The sequence below is a fragment of the Talpa occidentalis genome, unplaced genomic scaffold (assembly GCF_014898055.3).
Source record: "Talpa occidentalis isolate TD23 unplaced genomic scaffold, MPIMG_talOcc4v2.1 talOcc4.13, whole genome shotgun sequence".
Lineage (NCBI taxonomy): Eukaryota > Metazoa > Chordata > Mammalia > Eulipotyphla > Talpidae > Talpa > Talpa occidentalis.
In genome coordinates, this window is record NW_023601322.1 from 46,705,781 (window position 1) to 46,715,162 (window position 9,382).

Sequence of the window (9,382 nt, forward strand, 5' to 3'; positions counted from 1 at the left end):
GCAGGCAAGATGGGGATGACAGGAAATATTCACACTACTTAGAACAAAAGATTTCCAGCCTGAAATCCATTACACCATAAAATCAATATTTAGCACAAAAGGAAGAGTAAGTAACTTCATTAAAAAACAAAAGCTATTAAGAATTTATCATCACGGGCCTCCCTGGTGGTGCAGCGGTTGAGCGCTGGGCTGCAAAGCTGCCTGAAGACTCTGCAGCGCCGGGTCAATTCCCGGCCGCTGGGCGAGGGTCCCACATGACGCACAGACCTCTCCTGCCGTGCCCCCTGCTCCCCTCAGCAGTGTATTTCGTCAGTCTGCCTGTTCTGTTCCCTGCTCTGGCTCTGGTGAATTCTCTCACCCTCCCTTGCTTCTGACTGTACCCAGTGCTTGTATAAATAAATCAATAAATCTTTAAAAACAAACAAACAAACAAACAAACAAACAGACGGTGGTTGCCTTGGTGGTGGGAGCAGCTGGTCCATAGATCTGAACATGTGTGCGCCTATACCTCTAAATCATATAGAGTTCCGTAAATTAAATTAAACTAAAAAATAAACTAAATGGGACTCCTAATACAAAGGGAAAATAATATAAAATAGTAGGTGGAAGTCAGGGTTAATTTGAAAATGAACAATGTAGATAAAGACAAACAGACAAATTAATGAGTCTTCATCCATCATCATATTAATTATCAAGAGTGTCTTTCTGGCCACCAAGCTTATTGCCAACATCCCCAAGTATATCAACTCCATCCCCACCCTGAAGTCAATGTTCTTTTGGGGAGGTTGAAAAGCACAGAGATGGTGCTTTTCTATTCTGTAGGTAGGGAGTCCATGTTGGGAGAAGCTAGGTCTTTGGAGACTGCAGAGCAAGCTGCCAGCAGCCCAAGCATCTTGGGTTGCCTTCTTGCCAGTGTACTTTTTAGTAGACAGCCCTCCCCTCTGTCTGGTGGGCTATGACCCCAGAGAAGCTTTGGTAGTCCAGTTAAGGGCAGAGTGAGTGTTTCCAGGAAAGCTTAGTGTAGAATAAGGTAAAAAAGTATCAGGCTTTTCTGCCCTACTGCCATTAGGATTGATAATGGATCCCTGTGGCCCTGCATGCATGCCTGATGGTGGGCACCTGGAGCAGAGTGTGGGCATACCTAAGTGGATACACCTGGGCTGAGACTGGACTTATAAGGGAGGCATCACAGGGACACCAGCAGAGTGAAAAAGAGAGAAAAGGAGAGAGAGAGAGTGAAAGAGAACTACTAGAAGAGAAGAGAGGGAGAAGAAGGGAACGAGAGCGAAATGAGCAGAGAAGTAAAGGCCACAAGAGAATGTCATCGGAGAGCCCCAATAGACTGAAGATTTGCTGGGGGCTGGGAGGCCTGCCTGCTGTGTACATGGTAAATCCCAATAAAAGCCTGCAAAAGCCACTGAGGGCTCCAGGACTTCTCCTTTACCCGTCTGCCCTGGTTATGGAGAACCTGCTCTGGCCCTTCTTGCTGCTGCACTTAGCTAACTGCTAGCAGCGCCAGTTAAGTCAGATCAAGGCCAGGCCAGGCCAGCTGCCGGTTTTCCTTATAGAAAGGAGTTTGCCCACCTGTAATGGGCTAGGAGTGAGGGAGAAAGGTAGAGTTTGTAGCTGGTAGAGGTTGAGACTTGGTGCAGTGGGAGCAGCTTCCTAGCTTTTCCTAGACATGGGGGGAGGGTGCATGCCACCCACTTTTTCACGAAGTGTTCTAAAGAAAAACTTCTAGGAAAGTGGTATGAATTTGCCTATCTCATTCTTCCTTCCGCAGCAGGAATTTTCTCAATATTCTCTACATTTGCTATAGAGTAAGCCCAATGTGAAATGGTTGGCCTGAGTGTGGGTCCTCACCCCCACACTTAAAAAAGACTTATGAGATTCAACTGCAGGCACACAAAGTTTACAGGGTTTATTTACAAAAAGGGGAAATGAAGAGAGGATAACTCAGGGAAAAAGTTCAGTATTCAGAAAAGTTTTTCTTTTTTTCATACTTCAATTAGAACCCTTAACCCTTAAAACCTTAATGTCCTAGTTTTTACATTGTAAAGTCTGTTACATCATTATCTCTTTTAGATCGAAATACTTACAAATAACTTTCAAATATTTTAGAAGATGGTGTCTCCATTTTTTTGTGACTTTTTATTCACAGACACAAAGCTTAAGTCTGTAAGAAGTCACCAGTAAGTGAAAAATTTGGTAATTTGGAATAGATATTAACAAATTTCTGTTATTAAACTTAGTAAAATCTTAATTTTCCCAAGAGATTTTTACAGTCTTTCCTTGTTCTTTTATGATAAGAAACTACTCCTTAAATTTATACTTCTAAGAATGATTCTTTGGTTCTGAAGAAAGTGGGGGTAGAAAATTTGCATTATACAGAGACTCTAGCTTTCTACAGTCAGATATATTTTTCTCTCTTTAAATCTGAGATTTTGGATTTGGCATACAGTTTGGAAGCTGAAAAAAGATTTTCTTTTCCTGGCCATTGCAACTTTTAAAGGTATCTTTGATATTAACACAATTTATTGATGAGAATTTTGCAAAATCACAGCTATAACTTTTGTTAAAATATTTTTACATTTGACCATTGTATTTTCATTTTTTAAAAAAAAAGAAAAAATCTCCTAATCCCAGCCAGATGCCTCTCTATATTTCCTTTGTTACCAATTCAATTTTCTCCAACTAGAAATTCAGATTGAAAACCCTCCAAGTTTCTAGGTCTAATAAGCAATCAAGAAACTTTCCAGTCCAGTATTAGCTCATATAACCAGTAAATACTCCTATACCTTCCTCTAAAGTCCAGAAGTTCATTCCCTGCACAAAACATAAGAGGAAAGAAACTCAATACACAGAACAGATTTCAGCTAAACTTTGGAGCCAGAATCATAATTTATGCCCACCAAATTTGTGGCTTTTGGCTTCCAAAATTCACTTAGTCTGTATCTTGTCGGAATCAAGAAGCATGAAGGAAAATGGCAAGAGCTTGGAACTTGGATTTCTTTCCCAGGGAGTAGAAAAGAAAAAAAAAAAAATCACCTCAAGGTGGAGGTTCTTTTGTTGCGGGGAGATGATGTCCTGAACTATTTCCACAAACTCAGGTTTTATGAACCCCACCCCCACCCCAGGCCAAAGAGACCCAAGACATCAATGACTGCAAATCCCATAATGTCATCACCACTGCAGGGAGGATTGCTGGGAACTGAGGGTGGAGTAAAGCAGCAAGGCTTGGTAGATAACCAGACGTGTGGGCCTGGGGTTTTTTGGTTTTTCACCAGCCTTCAGTGTGCTATTGGGGGTCCTAGCTCAGTGGAACATGTAGGACATTTTCATCAATATATAGCACTCTCCTTCTCTGGGAGTTATTCCTCTCTTCATTTCCCTTTTTTATAAATAAACCCCTTATTAACCTTTTTGTGTGTGCCTGCATTTGAGTCTCATTATAAGTCCATTTCAGTGCATGGGTGAGGACCCACAGTCAGGCCAACCCATTTCACACTGGAGTTGCCCTGTAACTTTGTCTAAATTCAAATTAGAAATCTTTACTTTAGGGCCTCCCCTGGTGGCGCAGAGGTTGAGCGCTGGGCTGCGAAGCTGCCCCCAGCCTCTGCAGCGCCGGTTCGATCCCGGCCTCAGGCGAGGGTCCCACATGGCACGACAGACCTCTCCTGCCGCCCGCAGTGCATTTCATCGTCTGCCTGTTCTGTTCCCCGCTCTGGCTCTGGTGAATTCTCTCACCCTCCCATGTTTCTGACTGTACCCAGTACTTGTATAAATAAATAAATAAAATCTAAAAAAAAAAAATAATAAATCTTTACGTTAGCAATTCATCATAAAACAGCAGAAAATATGAAACACAAACAAAGCAGGACACATGAGAAAGATTCTGAAAACCAAGTCTCCAGAGGGAGTCCAAAAGAAGGAACACCCCCAAATCTCACTTTTGAAAAAAGGATTCAAGAAAGAAATTTCCTTTTGTATTCATTCTCTAGCTTTACTTCCAAATACAACCAAGTAGACCAGCTGATAAAAGCCTGAGAAGCTAGAAACAGCGTGTTCTACCTTCATCCCTTGGTATCCTTTGTTTCCAGAGTGGGTGGAGAAGGTGGAGATAATGTCTGGGCCTCTGTATCCTTCTTATTTAAGTTAGTTTTTATCGTTTCTTTAGTTCTGAGACAGTCTTGATCATTTCATTCATTCTGTATGAGTTTACCATTATTTCTCTGAGTCAGTTTTCTCAAGTTGTGTATGCAAATATTGAAAGATCTTTTTCAGTAATATCCTTCCATTTAAGGAACCACTTGAAAATACTGTGTCTGAGTAAAATGCCAGTTTGAGCTGCAGACTCACTCCCTTCAAACTAAGCATCTAAATGTGGAATTCCATTCCCCTCTGTGAGAAGCACAAAATAACTTGTCCCACCTGGACAGCCTGAAACAATTATCTAATACTCTTAAGAGCTATCAATCATTAGTGGGAGGTCCAAGGGCCAGGAAGAACTCACCCTCCTTGTGGCTGGAGCTCCGAGATGGGCTCCCCAGTGGGCTCAAAGGGCTCAAAGGGCCTGCTGGTACCTAGGCAAGCTTTCTGTCCTTTTGATTCTCCAGTTGGTCTCAAGCAATCCTTCTGGGTCCCTTCTATATGGCCATCAAATTGTTAACTGAAAATAAAATGTCAGTGATAGACAAAGAGTTTATTTCTAGTTAAAGTAAGTGTCTGAACCCAGGAAACAGTCTGACAGATTTAACTCTGTGAGAGCAGTTCTAACAAACACAAGTTTGAATTTAGTTTATACAGCAAGTCATTGACACTGAAAGTATCATTATTCTGGGTTGGGGGCTTCTAATTCTAAGTTGTCTCAACCTAAAGTCATGTTACTGCTCTCTATGCACAGAGGAGGGCCATGAAAGATTTAATCCCTGCCTTTCTAAAGGATGCACTATAGAGATGCAAAAGCTGGGCACCCACTGTTAAATCTTTTTTATCCAGTCTTTGGTCATCAATGAAGGTGAAAGAACTCTCTTTACCCCCAGGCATCTGATTATACATAGCTCTTTCAGACTTTGCACACCTGTCTGCCAGCATAAGAAAACAGGTTATTTCCAGAACATTTTATAGCTGTTCACACTTTAAACCAGTGAGCAGACCATTCAAAATAGATCTGAGGGCCTCCCTGGTGGCACAGGGGTTAAAGTCTAGCTCTATCAAGCTATCACCGTCACTGCGCCATGAGCTCTATCCCAGCCAGGGACCTAACCCACATGGCACAGCAGACCTCTCCTGTCTTGCCCCCTGCTCCCCTCAGCAGTGTATTTCAGTACATCTGCCTGTTCTGTTCCCTGCTCTGTCTCTGGTGAATCCACTAAACTTCCACCCTCTGGGGCCTATGCCACAGTTCTTGTATGCATAAATAAATAAATCTTTAAAATTTATATATATATATATATCTGAGGGTCAGACTCAACTGGTAGGTGCCATTTTGCAGCCTCTACTTTAACTTCTCTGCCCTTGAGAAAAGACAAGTGTTTAGAAGATATCAGAGCAGTGAACCCTAGTAGTTTACATAGAGGGAAAGTGAAGGGTGACTTCTTCTCTTTCAAAGGTTTAAGGGCATTTGGGAGTTTAAGGGCATTCAATTTTGCAAGAGTAATCATGACTTAGAACTTCTACATATTGAGCACCCTGTTATTTCTTTGCAATTCTTTATACACAGTGGACATACATGAAAAACTCAAAGTTCTTTTTCACGGACAAAAAGGACAGGTATGATGAGTCAAACTTTGATGTTAATAGGAATCTAATCTCTGTGTATGCATTGGGCGGGGGATGATGTGGAGTGTGTGGAGTGTGAGCATGTGTATATGGTTACATAATCAGCGCAAAACCAGTTTGAGAAGTCAGTGGCCACTGATGGTGAGAAAAAAATTCAAAGTCACATTCAAGCAAAGCAAAATGGCAGTTTATTTAGCCACAGTGGACATGGGGAGGGGTCAGAGCAGGCAGTAGCCACTGAAGAATAACAGTGCCTAATGATGCTGAATTTTTGTCTTTAATGGCATGCAAGGCAGCTTGCTGGAAAAATACAATTTTAGTCAAATATTTCAGAATGCCTGGTAGAAAGATATAATTTTATTGTGTTTTATTTTTATTTTAAAAATCATATTAAGGGATGGCAAAGAACAGGGATTCGAGAGAAGGAAGGGAAAGGAAGTCTGGTCAACAATACAACACTTAGGAAACTACTAAGGCATTTGGGAATTTAAGGGCATCAATTTTGCAAGAGTAATTATGACTTAGAACTTCTACATGTTGAGAAGAGAAATGAAAATGGGAGAGGACACACACCCTACGTGGAATCCGCACTGCGATTTGAAAAGTCCTGGCATGGAGGGAGTTCCCACTTAGGAACAACAATCCAAATCCCAACCACCTTCTTTATAAAAAGAGTCAGGAATTCCTCCCCGAATTGGAGACTGGAGTAGATGACCTTAATGATTCCTTGTGACAAGAAGATTCTGGGCCTTCTGGTATAAAATTTGTGGAGAAAACATGAATTTCTGCGATTTAGATTCGATGTAAAGGAAATTCCAAATTCAAAAGTCATAGAACGTCATAGGAAAAAAAAAAGTCATAGAAAAATATTCAAATTTACATGAGCTCTCAACAAGGGAAAGATATGAATTAAGAGAGGAATAAAAGGAATAAAAGATAAAAATTAAAAGGAACTTGATGCTAAGTGATGCCAAATGCTGTAAATTTAGAAAAGGAGGGCTTCCCTGGTAGCACAAGGGGTTAAGCACCACACTATGAGGCAATCCACACGACACAGCAGACCTCTCCTGACTCGCCCACTGCTCCCCTCAGCAGTGTATTTCAGTCAGTCTGTTCTGTTCCCCACTCTGTCTCTGGTGAATCCTCTCACTCCCGCCCCCGCACCTCTGGCCTGTACCCCAGTTCTTGTATGCATAAATAAATAAATCTTTAAAAAAAAGGAAAGGAAAAAGTGTGTGTGTGTATGTATGTGTGTGAGAAGAAGGATTGTTTCTAGAAGTTTGTACTATATATAACAAGACTTCGATGGAGGTCTGACCTTTGCACACTTTCCAGGCGTATCTCTTCTTGCTCAGCAGTCACATCTGCTATCCCTACATATTGTCCAGGGCTCAGGTTTCCCGCCTCAGACCTGCTATATTCATTCAGCAACAGATGCGGTATCTTTTGAATGTGTTTACATTTAGCTTTTTTGGTTTGTTTGTTTTATTGACTCACTAGCACTTCCTTTTAAACATCATTTCTCATAAATGGGTTTCATACATATCTCATGTTTCATTCTGTAAATGTCTCCCCACAATTTAGCTACAACTTTAGAAATCTTCCCTTTTCTAAGAGACTGGTCTACTCTTAACATAAGAACAATATAGCTATATTTTTTGTAATTAGTCACTTTTCAGAGTGAGTGTTTGAGACTCTGCTATCAACTTCCTAAGTCTTGTTTTTATCTCTATTTAATTTTTTAAAGTATATTGTGAAATTTTCCATGTCTTGATCCCTGGTGCTATGAATCAATAATTAAAATGTAAGTCATCAGTTGTGGTTTATTTAACCAATATAATTATAAACAACTAAAATTTCTTTCTTTAAAGAGCTAGATATATTAAATCCTCTTGTGTTTGTGGAGACTGGAAATTACCTCCTTAGATGCTCATACAAATTTCTGCAAATATATAAGAATCTTACAAAGCAGAGATATGTACCTCTATAAATATATAACCCTCTGTGTATAAAGGACAAGACTTTCTATGTAGGGCCTCCCTGGCAGTGCAGCGGGTTGAGTGCACTGCTGTGAAGCTGTCTGCAGCTTCTGCAGAACTGGTTCGATTCACGGCCAGCCAGGGAGATACCCACATGGTGCGCCAGACCTCTCCTGTCTTGCTCACTGCTCTCCTCAGCAGTGCTCTCGGTCGTCTGCCTGTTCTGATCCCCACTCTGTCTCTGGTGAATCTGCTCACCCTCCCACACCTCTGGCCTGTATACCAGCTCTTGCATAAATAAATAAAAAATCTTTAAAAAAAAAAAAGACTTTCTATGCATTTGATATATTTGAGACTGAATCCCATTGACTTTTCTTTTTCTTTTTTTCCCCACTGGCTTCATTTATTTTTCAAGGTACCAGATCAAAGACAAACTAAACCTTAAGGTAAATCTCACATTCCTTTAGTTATATGCCATATCTGATAAAGGTAAGTGAACTTTCATTCATTTGGAGTTCAATTCATTTGGCCCATTAACTCTATAACAAGAGGGACAACACACTTAGCACAAAGGGTAGGTCTCCACCTGTGGTTCTGAATATGCCACTTGGACAGTGAAAACAATCTGCAGGGGATCTCTCCTCAAATACCCAGGGAACCCACACAGATCTGAATGCCTTTTTAGTTACCATTTAGGGATAAGAAGTTAAAGGAGATAGCCAGGAATTGTATATTACTCAAAACTACCACCAACCACCACTCTCGAAAAGTAGAAAAAAAAGGAACCAAAAGACTAACATCTATAAAAATAGGAAAGGCAGGCAATAACCAAGTTGGCTGGATTTGCTCATGCTATCTCCTGTGTGTGCACTGCTTATGTTCACCTTTGTACTGAGTCATATTTTAGCCACAGGCATAGGTAGAATGACAAAGGATTCATACCCATTGATAATAGAATGAAACCGGTTTTGTGAATTCCTTTCGGCATAGCAGAAAACAGCAGTGAAGTTCTCACTTTAAAGAAAATACCTCCTCTATAAGAATTCCTAAGAAACAAACATGGAAAAAGAGAATGTGGAAGTACTCACCATGATTGAGACAACCTAAGATTTTTATCATCTTCTTCACTAAGGTATTTGATTCAGGAATGCCTGGCCTGCATTTGGTGTTGGTTTATGGCTTATGTTTAACCTTGGGTGTGTTAAGTAAAGATATCTGCTATTCCTGGTTAGCTCACTAAAATCTGGCAGCTTAAAAATGTTGACACTGTTTTGGAGCTATAGACTACGAAAGAATAATGATTGTGTGTAAATTTAAGCAATTATCACAATAACCATTGTTATTATTATGATTTAAATTAAAATAAGGCAAATGGTTACAATATTAACTTAATTCAGCAAAATTTTGGTACATTCATAGTGTCAATTTCATGTAAATTCTTGAGATTGTTTGAAAATTGTTTAGATACTTAAATTAGAATTTGGGGCTAAATAGTATATCTGAGTAGATAGGCATTTCCAAAGCTCCTGGAAATGGACCTTAAGTACCAACCTTGTTGTTTTGACGGTACTGCCTTGTTATGCATCCACTTTTAACCAAGGTGCATATTTTAGTTTAGGAAA